Here is a 13,655-nt window from a genome sequence, read left to right on the forward strand (position 1 = left end):
GCAGGTTTTGACTAGATCTTAGGAAGACCTTCTTAAAGACAGGAGCTGTGCAACAGAAAGAGACCCTCTCACCTGCAGGGAGACCAAGCACATGCAGCCAGTTCTCTCCACTGGGGCCCAAGGATAGTCCCCTCCAGTGATGTTGTGCAGTGTTGGAGTTAACATTTTAATTTAGGGCTCTTCCTTCTTCGGAGAGGACTTGAAAACAAGGGCTCTAACCAGTTGTTTTTGTTCAGTCTGAGATACTGGAGATGCAAACCTTTTCTTTCTTTCTTTCTTTTTTAAAAAAAATATTTATTTATTTTATTTTATTTTTGGCTGCGTCGGGTCTTAGTTGCGGTGTCTGGGCTCTTAGTTGTGGCACGCGGGCTCCAGAGTGTGCGGGCTCAGTAGTTGCGGCATGCAGGCTCAGCAGTTGTGGAGTGCAGGCTCTCTAGTTGTGCGGGGGCTCGAGGGAGTGGGCTCTGTAGTTGTGGCATGCGGGCTTAGTTGTCTCGTGGCATGTGGGATCTTTTCCCCGACCAGGGATTGAACCCACGTCCCCTGCATTGGAAGGCAGACTCTTAACCACTGGACCACCAGGGAAGTCCCACAAACCTTTTCCAAGTTTGCATCCTCCTACCCCTATTTTCCCTGAGAACATAAAAAAAAAAAAATCCTGTAAAACTAGAAGGTAAATATGAGAGGTATATGGGCAGATTCATCAAGGGAAGTTTTTCCCTCCTGGTGCTTCCTCGCCTGTTTACCAGCCCTGGACGGGTCCTTGGTTAACATCTCTTTGATCACATCATTCCTCAGCATCCAGGGCTTCTGTGATTTGGCCATTTCTTTTCTGTTCCTGGGCCAGGAGGGGCATACTCCTACCACTGTGATTGGTTCCTTACTTAAAATTTCCCTTCTTGGAGCCCCCCATCTCCCCAACCCTCTCCCAAACTTAGGGGACCCCACCCATTCGCTGAGGCTCCCCTTGGTTCTCAGCTTCTCCAAAAAGGGGCTCCCGACCATTCAGCCATCGTGCTCTCTTCATCCCCTCATCCCTGCTAACACTCACTGTTAGCTCCTTTGTCTACCTGTCCTGTATTGGTTCTAAAGTTTTCATAAGCATTAATCCTTGCTTCATCAAATAGATTATAAGCTCCTTGAGGGGTGATGACATTAAAAATTTAAAAAATTCTCCCTTATATTTACTGTAGTGATGATGCATAGTTCAGCTTTTTCTTGCTCTCCTATCTTTAATGACAATTTAGCAACATATGAACTCCAGGCCATACTCCCTCCTCTGAAGGATGGTGACACTTGGAAATCAGTACAACCAATGGAATGATTTGCTAGCTCTCTGTTTTGTATTTTGTATGCTTCCTGGCATCTATGCTAGCTACATAGTGGTGACTGGAACTTGATTCTGATACAGAAGCCATATGCTACCTTACCCAGCAAAAGCCATATTTGTTTTTGTCTTTGTTTGGTGAGAAGGGGCCAGGAAGACTTCGTGAAGAGTCCATATTGCTCTTTCAGGACCCATCCAGAGGAAGAATCTCTTAGTTATAGCTGGTTCTTAAAAATGGCCAAGCCTTATAGTTTTACTTAAAACCTCTGCTCTTATAATTATGACTCCAAATGGTTTTTAGAAGACAGGTTAATACTGTTATTTCTGACACCGTGTCTTTATTTACCACAGCTGAGCATGGGGAACGTGGGGACAATAACTTAATCTTAGCTCATCATCATCTTGCTTTCTCATTCATTCATTCATTCTAAAGACTTATATTGAACACCTACTAAGTGCCAGGTTTCTCACTGCTTAACATTCTCTTCCATTCTCAACAATAGATGTTGGAATGAGGGACAGTCTGGGGGCTTGCCCCCCCAAGACCAAGCTGAGGACTTCCAAGAAAAACACAACTGTGCTCTGCATATTGCTCTGCCCATGCCAGCTTCCCACGTGTTTACTCCAGGAGTTAGTCCAAGCAGAGAAATATATAATTGGACCAAATATGTTCCTTCCCCTTTAAACTAAGGTCATTGGGGAAGTGTGTGGTGCGAACATGGTGATCAGCTTTCTGGTAGAAGATGTTCCTCGAGGAGTGGTAGGACCATCAGGAGTGCCCCAGAAAATATGGGAAGAAAATATCAACTGGGTCACAGGAACCTGTCACGTTAAAGCAAAATAGCCGCATTCGCTTACGAGGAAAGAGTCCTTCGTTGCCTTGACCACCTGATGGTTTAAATATATTTCATTTACAGCTAAAAAGGGACTTCCCTGGTGATGCAGTGGATAAGAATCCATCTGCCAATGTAGGGAACACGGGTTCGATCCCTGGTCCGGGAAGATCCCACGTGCAGCAGAGCAACTAAGCCCGTGCGCCACAACTACTGAGCCTGTGCTCTAGAGCCCGTGCACCACAACTACTGAGCCCACAAGCCACAACTACTGAAGCCCGCGTACCTAGATCCTGTGCTCTGCAACAAGAGAAGACACCGCAGTGAGAAGCCCGTGCACTGAAATGAAGAGTAGCCCCTGCTCGCTGCAACTAGAGAAAGCCCGCGTGCAGCAACAAGGACCCAATGCAGCCAAAAATAAATAAATAAACAAATGAACATGTTTTTACAGCTAAAAAGGTGCTCTGAGACTCTCGGTCCTAGAGCTTGGAGCAAAATGAGAGGGAAATACTTTGGGAATGTTACATATAGGAAGGCCAAAGGCCAAAACAGTCACTGCCCCCTTAATCACTGGCTTGTTATTCTGCTTCGTTCCTCAAGGCTAAATATGATCTCCCAGAGTAAAAACTTGTTGTGTTGTTGTAAACAACTTCAGGAATGTGTCCACAAGAGGAAATGGCAGCCAATAGGCAGGCCTAAGCCAAAGGTCTAAGAGATACTTTCTCACCTCAACTCACCCTGATCCTAGCCAACCACACTTATTCTAGGTAACACCCCATTTAACAATCAATCCCTTAGGGAGTGTTTAATTTGAATGAACGACATCAGAAGCAGATACAGGAATTTAACCAATCTCTTAACATCTGTCATGGCTGCTGATGGGTTCCAATTGTAGGTTCCAATTAACTTCTGATTCCATCTTCATCCCCCTTTTATCAAGATATTCTCTTTCTTATTGGTTGTCTCCCCTAACTCAATATACTGTAGTTATACTGATGGCTACTGCTTGTTGAGTATTTACTAGGAGCACTGTGACATGTGTTAACTCATTTCATTCTCACGTCAACCCTATGACCTTGGTACTATCATTGCTTCCACATCACAGATGAGGAAACTGAGGAAGAGTGAGTGTAAGGATGTTGCCCAAGGTCACACAGCTAGGACATGGGAAAGCTGGGATTTGAACTCAAGTGGTTCATACTCTTAACTAGACTCTGTACTGTCTCTCTATTTATACAAATGTGCTTGACTCTCTTATTTAAGAACTATTTCACTCTGGAGCTTCCTTTTCCTTTAGATACTGCCCTAAGTCTTTTCTTTCTCTTAGAATTGAGTACATCTTCATTCCCTTACCTCTTAATCACCCCAAACCCACTGGCTTTACTTTCTCGTTTGCCACTGGAATTGCTCTTACCAAAGTTACCAATAGCTCTTTGGTTGCTAAACCCAACAGACACTTTTCATTACATTTTATTTAAACTTCCCTGGATGAAAACTCTCTCCTCCCTTGCCTTCTATGACACTATTTGCTCCTGTTTTCTTCTTTCCTCTCTTTCCTCCTTCGGCTCTGGCATGGGTGTTTCCAAGCCTCCAGATCTCAGCTTTCCTCTAGCCTCCCTCTACCCAAGCTCACTGGGTGATCTCTCCCACATACATGTCCTCACCTACCATTGATATCCTGGTGAATGCTACATCTCTGTCTATAGCCAGAACTTGTATTCTGGGTACCAGATCTCAAAAACCTCTTGTTGAATGGACATTATCTCTGGATGTCCCAGAAGCATCTCAGTCTTGAAATGTTTAGAACTGAACTCTTTATGGCTCCCCAAAACCCACTTCTACCCCACATTCCTTATCTCCTTGAATGGCACCTCTGTCCACCCGGTGGTCTAAACCAGCCACTTCTGAGTCATGCTAATTCTTCTCATTCACCTGCACACACAATGGATTTTTTTTTTTTTTCGGTACACGGGCCTCTCCCTGTTGTGGTGTCTCCTGTTGCGGAGCACAGGCTCCGGACGCGCAGGCTCAGTGGCCATGGCTCACGGGCCCAGCCGCTCCGCAGCATGTGGGATCTTCCCGGACCGAGGCACGAACCCGTGTCCCCTGCATCGGCAGGCGAACTCTCAACCACTGCGCCACCAGGGAAGCCCTAGATCTATAAATCCTGTTGATTCTACGCCCCACAATCTCTTGGATCTGTTTCCTCTTTTCCCTTTCAACTGCCTCTTTGTTCCTCACCTGTATGACCATCCAGATGACCTGTGGACTGACCTCCCCACCGTAGCCTTGGCTCCCATTCCCTGCTGTCACGGTGCTCTTTCTGAAACCTGCATCTGATGACACGTGACTGAGGAAAAGCCCTGACGGCTCCTCACTGCTACAGGATTAAGTTCATATTTCTTAGCCTGGTCACGATCCAGACCTTGTCTCATCTCCAGCTCTGCCTCGGACCACTTCCCACCCCCTCACCTCTGGGGCTCCCTCTTGCACACTTTTCCCCTCTCTGTGCGTGGGCCCACCCCAGTCATCTTCCTACTTGCACTTGGCCAATTCCTTTTCTTCCTCAGGACTCAGCTCTGACTCTCCCCTCTCCACCCTCACGTCCCCACTTCATCTTTCTCTCCATCACCTATGCTTCTGCCATTGCATGTACCAGCTGTACCATTTCTTTGTCCCCTCCCTACAACGTGAGCTCCTTGAGATTAGGTAGCCTTGTCTTTTTTCTTTGTACACTTAAGTCTATCTCTTTGCTGACATATAGTAGAAACTCAAAAAATGTACCAAATGAATTAATGGAAGTAACCCAAAAGAATATATACCTAATGGAAGAATTTAATGTAGCAGCAAGGGAACAGATGTATCATTCGGGGAGTTAAGCAGCCCCCTTAAAGTCTATGTATCCTTTGGCTTAGGCCATTTTTTCCTCCACCTCCATACTAAGCCATCGTTTGAGATCAATATGGAGTCAGGGTACTCCATCCAACCCACAAGAAAGCACCAGAAGCACCAAGCTTCCTCAGATCCACCCAGCACTACATCTTCAGACATTTGCTAGTTGCAGCCCTTGGCCTTCTGAAATAGTTTTGGTAAAGCTCACAAAAAGGTACCCACAATATGTCTTAGTAAAAGATGCAATGTATCAATATATTCTGAAATCAGTGTGCTCTGGGAGGGGTTCAGTAATGCTTCAGATATGGCATCAAATTGTTTCCTTTTTTGAAGTTAATATGGAATTTCACATAACTGGGAGAGACATAGCTGGGGCACTCAGAGGTCTTTTTCATTGATACTCATTTGATGTCTTATTATTTTGTCATTGTTTTCAGACATCAATAGCTAAATATACAGGAACAAAGTAAAATAGAAAATTGAGGTACTTATTCAAAGAATTATGGCAAGCCCTTCCCTCATCTACCATATTCTCACAACCACACCTAGATTTTGGCCTCCTCACTATATATTTACATACCCTTCGATAGCATGAGCTTTGAAGTCTGAGAAATTTGGTCTGAGTCTTAAGTCTGTCACTTACTAACTGTGCAACCTTAGGAAATTTACTTAACCTTTCTGGACCTCCATTTCTTCATCTGTAAAATGGGGAAGTATATGAGTACAGATGATTGGTCTGATGATTAAATAAGATAATATGTATAAAGATGGCACAGTATATGGAACATAGTAAGTCCCCAGTATATGCCAGTTTTAATATTCTTATGAGGTAAATAAAATAAACATTTTTGAGGTAGAGGATGGGAACTTTGGCTTATTCAGTTGTCTTCACACTTCATTTCCTTGCGGCCATGTCTCTGCTGTACATGCTTCCAATTAAGAAAACAGTTCGCAACATGTCAACTCATTGGCTATTCAAACTTGGGGTGAATAGAGGACAAACATTATTTTGCCATTTAAAAGAAATTCAGAGAGGCTAGGAGATGAGTGACAAAGATGGCAGAGTAGAAGGACCCTAAGCTCACCTCCTGTCATGAGCACACCAAAATCACAATCTGCAGAATGACCATTGTTGAAAAAGACTGAAACCAGCTAGAAAAGATCCTCTACAGCTAAAGACATAAAGACGGAACCACAAGATAGGTAGGAGGGACAGACTAGAGATATAATCAAATCCCATACTCTTGGGTGGGTGACCCACAAACTGGAGAATAATTATGTTATAGAGAGGCTAAGGGATTGGTCCAAAGGCACACAGAGCTTGGACACAAACATAAGATTTTGGGTGTTCTCTCATCTCCAGTGCTGGGTCTTGGGTCTATAGCATCTGACAGCGTCCAGTGATCATCCTTCATGGGTCTTGGAACAAACAAAAGGGGCTCTCAGTGAGTCAAGCTTGGAGATGTGGCCTTGACTGAGTGAACAGGCTCAGTACCTAAAACTTCACCAGGTGACTGTTGGTGAATTAACGGCATTTCCAAAAAGAGCTCAACAAATGGGTAGGGAGACAATGAGTGTGAGGGTGTGAGGTCACCTTCACTTTACCTGGTAAAACTTACTCACTTGTGCTCTTTTCTTTTTAGCAATAATTTGCCCTTCTGGATGACGTAACTCAGCAACGTTCTTTTCTTTGAGGAAATAATTTTAAAAACATGGAGAAAAAAATCCCCTCTGCCATGTCATGCAGTGTTCCAAGGATTGTTTAATGTCTTTTTGAACCTCACAGTTCTTTAAGCATAGTGAGTCCTTGATAAAGGTTCATTAATTTGGTCTGTATAAATGAAGAAAGTGTTTTGTTCTAGTCAAACATACTTAGAGCTTTTTGCAGTGAAAAGGTTTATGTAATTAAGTAGGTTCATAGTCAGCACGCAATGCCTGCATTTCTCCAACGTTAGAAGATATCCCATTGTTTTGTAAATATATTTGAGATTGTCTTGGTCTTTCCAGTGTGTCTCCCGTTACTTCCATCCTGAGTGGCCTGGACTTTGAAAAACAGGTATCGGCCAGGGTGAGTGCCAAAGGGCCCCTTAGTAACTGCACCCCTTCAGGGGAGAAAGAGCCGTGGCAATCACGCGGCTGTGTCTAGAGCAGGGATGATGTTTCACAGTTAGGGCAAGCCACAGGCTTTGGAGTCGGATGGAAACTTATTTCTCTATGTGAACTCAGCCTAGCTCATGAGCTGCCTGTTTTCTTTTCATAGTGGAAACTCAACCAAGTCTAGGCTGGGTTTTCTTAGGCTAATCCAATCATTTTTGATAACCCTGATAGTCCAGTTCTTTGTGTCCCCCCCCCCCCGCAATTCCTATGTTAAATCCTAAAGTCTAATGTGATGGTATTAGGAGGTGGGGCCTTTGGGAGGTGCGTGGGTCACGAGGGTGGAGACCCCATGAATAAGATTAGTGTCCTTATAAAAGAGGCCCCAGAGAGCTCTCTAGCCCCTTCCACCATGTGAGGGCACAGTGAGAAGATGGCTGTATAGGAACCAGGAACAGGTTCTCACCAGTCACTGAGTCTGTCGGTGTTTTGATCTTAGACTTCCTGTCTCTAGAACAGTGAGAAATAAATTTCTGTTTTTTAGTCTATGGTATTTTGTTAGCCCAAGTGGACTTGGACAAGCTCGAAGTTCAGTTTCCAAGTCAGCGCTGTCTCCCATCTGGAGGGTTTTCTTCACCCTTCCTTCAGTCCTGGTCTTCCTGGTGCTGTTAGTTCCCTGGGGTGTGTCCCCTCCACCTTCCATTCAGTCCCTTTTCTGAAGTCTCCTCCTGGTCCTCCAGATGCATTTCTCTTTGCCAGTTCTGACTAGCACCCAGACTTTCCTTTCAGGCATCCCTTGTACGACGGGGTACAGAGAAACGTTCAGAACTTTTCCAGGCCCACAGGAGCCCAGAGAACCAGGGACTTTTGGTAGATGCACCCCTTTCCCCTAACCTCACATTTGTGAGGTTATTTGCTTTTTTTTAAAAAAAATAATTTATTTATTTTTGGCTGCTTTGGGTCCTCGTTGCTGCGCTCGGGCTTTCTCTAGTTGTGGCAAGTGGGGGCTACTCTTCATTGCGGTGCATGGGCTTCTCATTGCGGTGGGTTCTCTTGTTGTGGAGCACAGGCTCTAGGCACGTGGGCTCAGTAGTTGTGGCACACGGGCTCAGTAGTTGTGGCACACAGGCTCAGTAGTTGTGGCACACCGGTTTAGTTGCTCTGCAGCATGTGGGATCTTCCTGGACCAGGGATTGAACCTGTGTCCCCTGCAATGGCAGGCAGATTCTTAACCACTGTGCCAACAGGGAAGTCCCGGTTATTTGCTTTTGAAAGGACAAGTGAAAACAAGGCACAAGGGAGTTTTTCCCTCCAAGATCTCCCAAACACTAAGTCTGGGGTTTCATATAGCTGCCCAACAACACACCTCCAAATCTAATTAACCCTAGGGTTCTCATAGTGTGGTCCACAGACTCCGGTCCCCTATTTTGATTACAATACTAAGAGGATATTTGCTTTTCACTGATGATGCAAAAGCAATGGCTGTAAACCTGTGGTGCCAATCAAAGCCAATTATTCTAGTATTCTTCACCACCATGAACTCACAGAAAAAAAGAAAGAAAGAAAGAAAGAGAGAAAGAAAGAAAGAAGAAAACAATGCCATTGTTACTTAAGAATGCTCTTGATGAAGCAATGAAAAAGTTTAATTTTGACCTTAAGTACATATTATTGTAATATTTTGTGAGACAAAATGGGACGATGCATAAGGCACTTCAGCACAGCCAGGTACATTTAATGGTTTTCTCAAGAAAAGCACTGTGTGATCGTTTGAGTTGTTGAACTAGCTGTTTTTTAGTTGAACACCATTTTTACCTTCTGAAAGACTGAATAACAGATAAAGCTATCGTATCTCAGACTTGAGTATCTGGCAAACATTTTCTTGAAAAGTAATAAAGTGAGCCTGTCACTTCAAGGAAAACAACTGGCAGCATCTTTGCTAATGATAAAATCCAAACTTTCAAGCCCTGGATCCATCATTTACTAGTAAATTACTTAACTCTCTGACGTCTTACTTGAAAAATAGGATGGCGATAATACTCCATAGAGCAGATACATTAAGTAAGATAACATTATAAAGCATTTTGTACAGTGCCTGCTGTGTAAGTGTTCAGTAAACATTGGCTTCTATCATAGCTACATCAAGTTAAAACAATCAGATTTCATTTTCATTTGTAATGTGACCAAATACATGAGTCAATTCCACCAAAAGTGTTTAACCTAATCTCCAAGGAAATACTCTCTAAGAGTTAGATTTATTCATAGTTCTTTAATAACAGGGCAACTATGAAATGACAATAGACCTTAATAAAATAATGACAGGCATTGAGATATTGGGTTTTAAGCAAAAATTCTCATTTCTTTAGTTTTCCTCCAGGAAATAAATAGGACTAGTTGTGCAGTGGTGAAAAAATGCACAGAATAACACAAAATATTATACAAGTACCTCCCAAAGCTTACTAGTTAAAAGCGGTAGTTCAGCACCAATGCCAAGGTACACAAGGCCCTCTGTGTTCCTGCTACACTGAAAGCTACAGCCATTGAATGATGTCTTGATCATTATGCCATTAGTCTCACACTTCTCCTGTAAAGTCAGATGATTTTCCAAACTGAAGAACTTCTACCAAGGCTTTGGATAGGAATTCAATGGGAATGGGAATTCAGGTTATGTTACATTTGGGGGATAGGCAGGCCATGAAAAGCAGAGAAGGGAAAAAGAAGCCAAAATAGATTGGATAATAGCAAGATAATGATCAAGAGATTTAAAAAAAGAAAAAAGGAAAAAAATGTACCAGAAAAGGTTGTGAAAAACTGTAGGAGCCTGTTAATGGGATGTCACAGGGCTCTTTAAGATATTTTGCATTTTCCAAATAATTTTCTGTTTTCGGCAATGATTGCATCCCAGTCTTCAGCACAGTTCTTCTTCTTTTTTTTTTTTTTAATTTATCAATTAATTAATTTTTGGCTGCATTGGGTCTTCATTGCTGTGTGAGGGCTTTCTCTAGTTGCGGCAAGCAGGGGCTACTCTTCGTTGCAGTTCATGGGCTTCTTACTGCAGTGGCTTCTCTTGTTGTGGAGCACGGGCTCTAGGAGCATTGGATTTAGTAGTTGTGGCTCACAGGCTCAGTAGTTGTGGCTCGCGGGCTCTAGAGCACAGGCTCGGTAGTTGTGACGCATGGGCTTAGTTGCTCTGCAGCATGTGGGATCTTCACGGACCAGGGCTCGAACCCGTGTCCCCTGCCTTGGCAAGCAGATTCTTAACCACTGCGCCACCAGGGAAGTCCCCAGCACAGTTCTTATATCTTGTTTGTGAACAACCATAGAACCCTTTTCAATCCTTTTGATCACCAGGCCCTATCCTGTGAGATCTCTTAATCTGTCTACTGAGCTGCCTTCTCAGTAGCAATAATTTTCTCAGAGGCAATAATTTTCACAACATTCAAAGGGCCAACTAGGTCCATCCTTGTCACTTTTCCCTTTGATCCAGACGGTACACTTTCTCTGAACAATTTTTTGACTCAGAGGGCAGTCAGTGCAATTATTTGTCCCCACTTAAAACTATTTTGCAAATGAGCAGGAAATAGCAGCAGCTTGGAATGGGGCGGAGTTGTGTGGCTTGTTCTCCGTGAGAAGGCAGCAGCCACATGGCGTAAGAAGCGTCTGGTTAGGTTCACAGTTAACCTGAAAACCAACCTGCCAGAAGCAGCCTGTCAGTTCTGGTCCAGGAATTCCAACTGCTATTTCAGTTGTTACGGAAACTGACCACACTGCTTCCTAAAGAATTCATTATTCCAACAAATATTTGTTGTTCTAGTCATTCTGGGGCATCTAAGTGAGTGATGCAGACACAGGGATGGAGAAGCACAGCGGAGGAAGGCTGGAGATCAGAGAAGACCGCACAGAGACCTAAGAATTAAACCTGACCTTGGGGCATGATCAGTCAGGGGAGAAGACATTTCAGGTGAGAGGACTGGCAAAAGCAGGGGAAAGTTCAAGAGATAATAATGGTGCAGGTGAGGTTGGGGCTGAAGACTCCTGTGTGGGAAAAGGGGAAGACACGTTGAGGCCAGTAGGGAGAGAGCTTGGAGGCCAGACTAAGGAGTTGGACCCTTCTCTGGGCAAAAGGGAACCAGGAGACTTTAAACCAGGATACTTTAGGAATATTAATATTATTATCTTAAGACTAACAGTGAAGATGTCAACCTAGGTTCTGGCTAATACTATAACCCCACCTGTCTTGGTAGCTGTCAGGACAATAATTTGAAAAACGAAAAATTCAGCCATCTTCTCATATAGACAAAACCACACTTACTTTACTGAAATCAGCTGACTGTGGTTGATTAAAGCTCATCAAAACTGCTATGGGTGTGTCGACGACAGCCTGAGTATTTTTATGAGCTTCAAATTGACCTGCAATAATACAGCCTCAAAATACCATCCTGCCATCTGTCGAGAAAGTACAGTCGATCCTTGAACAATGCAGGGCTTAGGGGTGCGAACCCTCCCTGCAGTCAAAAATCCATGTATGACTTATAGCCAGCTCTCTGAATACTTGGTTCCTGCTGATACGTGGTTCTGAATCCGTGGATTTAACCAACCTGGACCGGGTAGTACTGTAGTATTTATTATTGAAAAAAATCAGCGTAGAAGTGGACCCGTGCAGTTCAAACCCATGCTGTTCAAGGCTTAAGTATATTTAGAAGTAAAGCCTTAATTTTCAAGCAGAATCCAGTAAATAGCCTAGAAGGAGAACCATCATTTTCCTTCTCATTGCAGTTGCTTTGTACATGGCCCAAACAGTAAGCTGAAATCCTTCTTTTCTAGAATAGTGACTGACTAACAAGTTGAAGCACAGGACAGTCTGGTTGATATAAAAAAAAAGAAAAACCTTTATTCAGAGCGGCAGTTTTTAGTGTGGTCTGTGGACCCTGGAGGGTCTTAAGGTTTGTCTGGTGCCAGACTTTTTTGTTTTCTTGGCCGCACTGCATGGCATGTGGGATCTTAGTTCCCCAACCAAGGATCAAACCCGCATCCCCTGCATTGGAAGCGCGGTATCTCAACCACTGGATCACCAGGGAAGTCCTGATGCCAGATTTTATATTGTGCTATTTCACCTTCTGAAGGGCACAGGGCTTAGTAACAGATGAGCTGAGATCTTTAGGCCTGGCTAGATAGAAGCAATATTTGAAAATACACTCAAAATTCAAGTATGGTGCCAAACAATGGGTACATCTGAAATAATATTATTCTTAGAGACAATAACAACCACCACAAAACATGCTGTACTATTTTAAAAAGCTTTTTTTTGGACCACATTATTAAAAACACAGATTGCTATGTGATAATAAAGCCTCATTCTTTGGATTCCTGAACTTCAAGTTTAAAGAGTTTCCCCTTTTCCTAATTTGGCCTCTAAGATAAAAGCTGGACAGAAAGTATAATTTATTGTGTATACTCTAGATGCCAAGATAATTGATTAAAATTTGTGTGGAAAGGGGAATTTTCTTTGAAATTATGATGATGAGTTTCTTTTAGGTAAGGAGTAGACATAATGTACTTTTACTTTCTGAAAAGAATGTAAACTAAGTGAGGCAATTGTCCATCCAGTTCCCAAGGCTAAGGTCAACTAGAGACAAGCAGGTCAGAAACAGAGTTCAGTTGAGCTCAAGAATTCTCACTGCTTAGACACGCTGTTCACTTTGGCTAGATTTCGTCTTCCTCTCACCTCCCACTAATCCCTTCAGTCATCCATCTTTTCCTTTAGTTCCCTGCTTAAATGTCGCTTTCACAGGGCCTTCCCTGATCACCCATTTTTACCCCAAACACTTCACCCTGCTTGTTCGCTGTTTCAGCTCATTTCCTTCCCAATGCTTTTCAAGGTTTGTGATAATAATTTGATTAGTTCTCCTTTTCCTCTAAGATGGAAACTCTCTGATCCCTGCTCACTGCCCAGCATGGGTCCAATATTCAGTAAGTAGTTGGTGGATGATTAAATGTGGGGGACCGTCTAGGGTGACAACCCACATAACTCAGTGGTGGGGTGAGGAGGGCCCGGAAATGGGGAACCACAGCCATGGACCCTGGTCTCCTCTCTGCCACCAGTTGCTTGAATGACCTGCCTCAAACCCCTTAAATTCTCTGTGACTCAGTTTCTTCATCTGACAATGAGGGAGGTTTACTGAGAGATTTCCAAGGAAGAATCCTGACTTTAGGGTGCAAGATTCTAAGTATATCTGAGTATATTTCTAGGGTGCTGATAACCATTCTTTTTCCCACTCATTGAGGAGGTGTGGACCTTTTCATTATTTCTGAATATAAATAGGTATTTTCTGAAAAATGTACAGTATTGAGTGTATTAACTTTTCTATAGACTTGACTAGCTAGAGGGAAAAGCACTAAGTTTTGGGAGGTGATCTGATGATATTTTGTCCTATTCTATGTAATCTTAACTGCTGTGCAACTAGTCCCATTTATTCCCAAGAGAAAAACTGGAAATCTGGTTCTCATACTAA

The 13,655-nt window shown here is 43.3% G+C and overlaps 1 protein-coding gene across 4 annotated transcripts in view; it reads right to left on the reverse strand.

Annotated features, from left to right (window-relative positions):
• AK5 (adenylate kinase 5) overlaps window positions 1–13,655 on the reverse strand; it is a 236,863-nt gene that overhangs the window by 44,617 nt on the left and 178,591 nt on the right. The window lies entirely within an intron of this gene.

This window comes from Orcinus orca, chromosome 1 (genome assembly GCF_937001465.1).
Source record: "Orcinus orca chromosome 1, mOrcOrc1.1, whole genome shotgun sequence".
Taxonomy (NCBI): Eukaryota; Metazoa; Chordata; class Mammalia; order Artiodactyla; family Delphinidae; genus Orcinus; species Orcinus orca.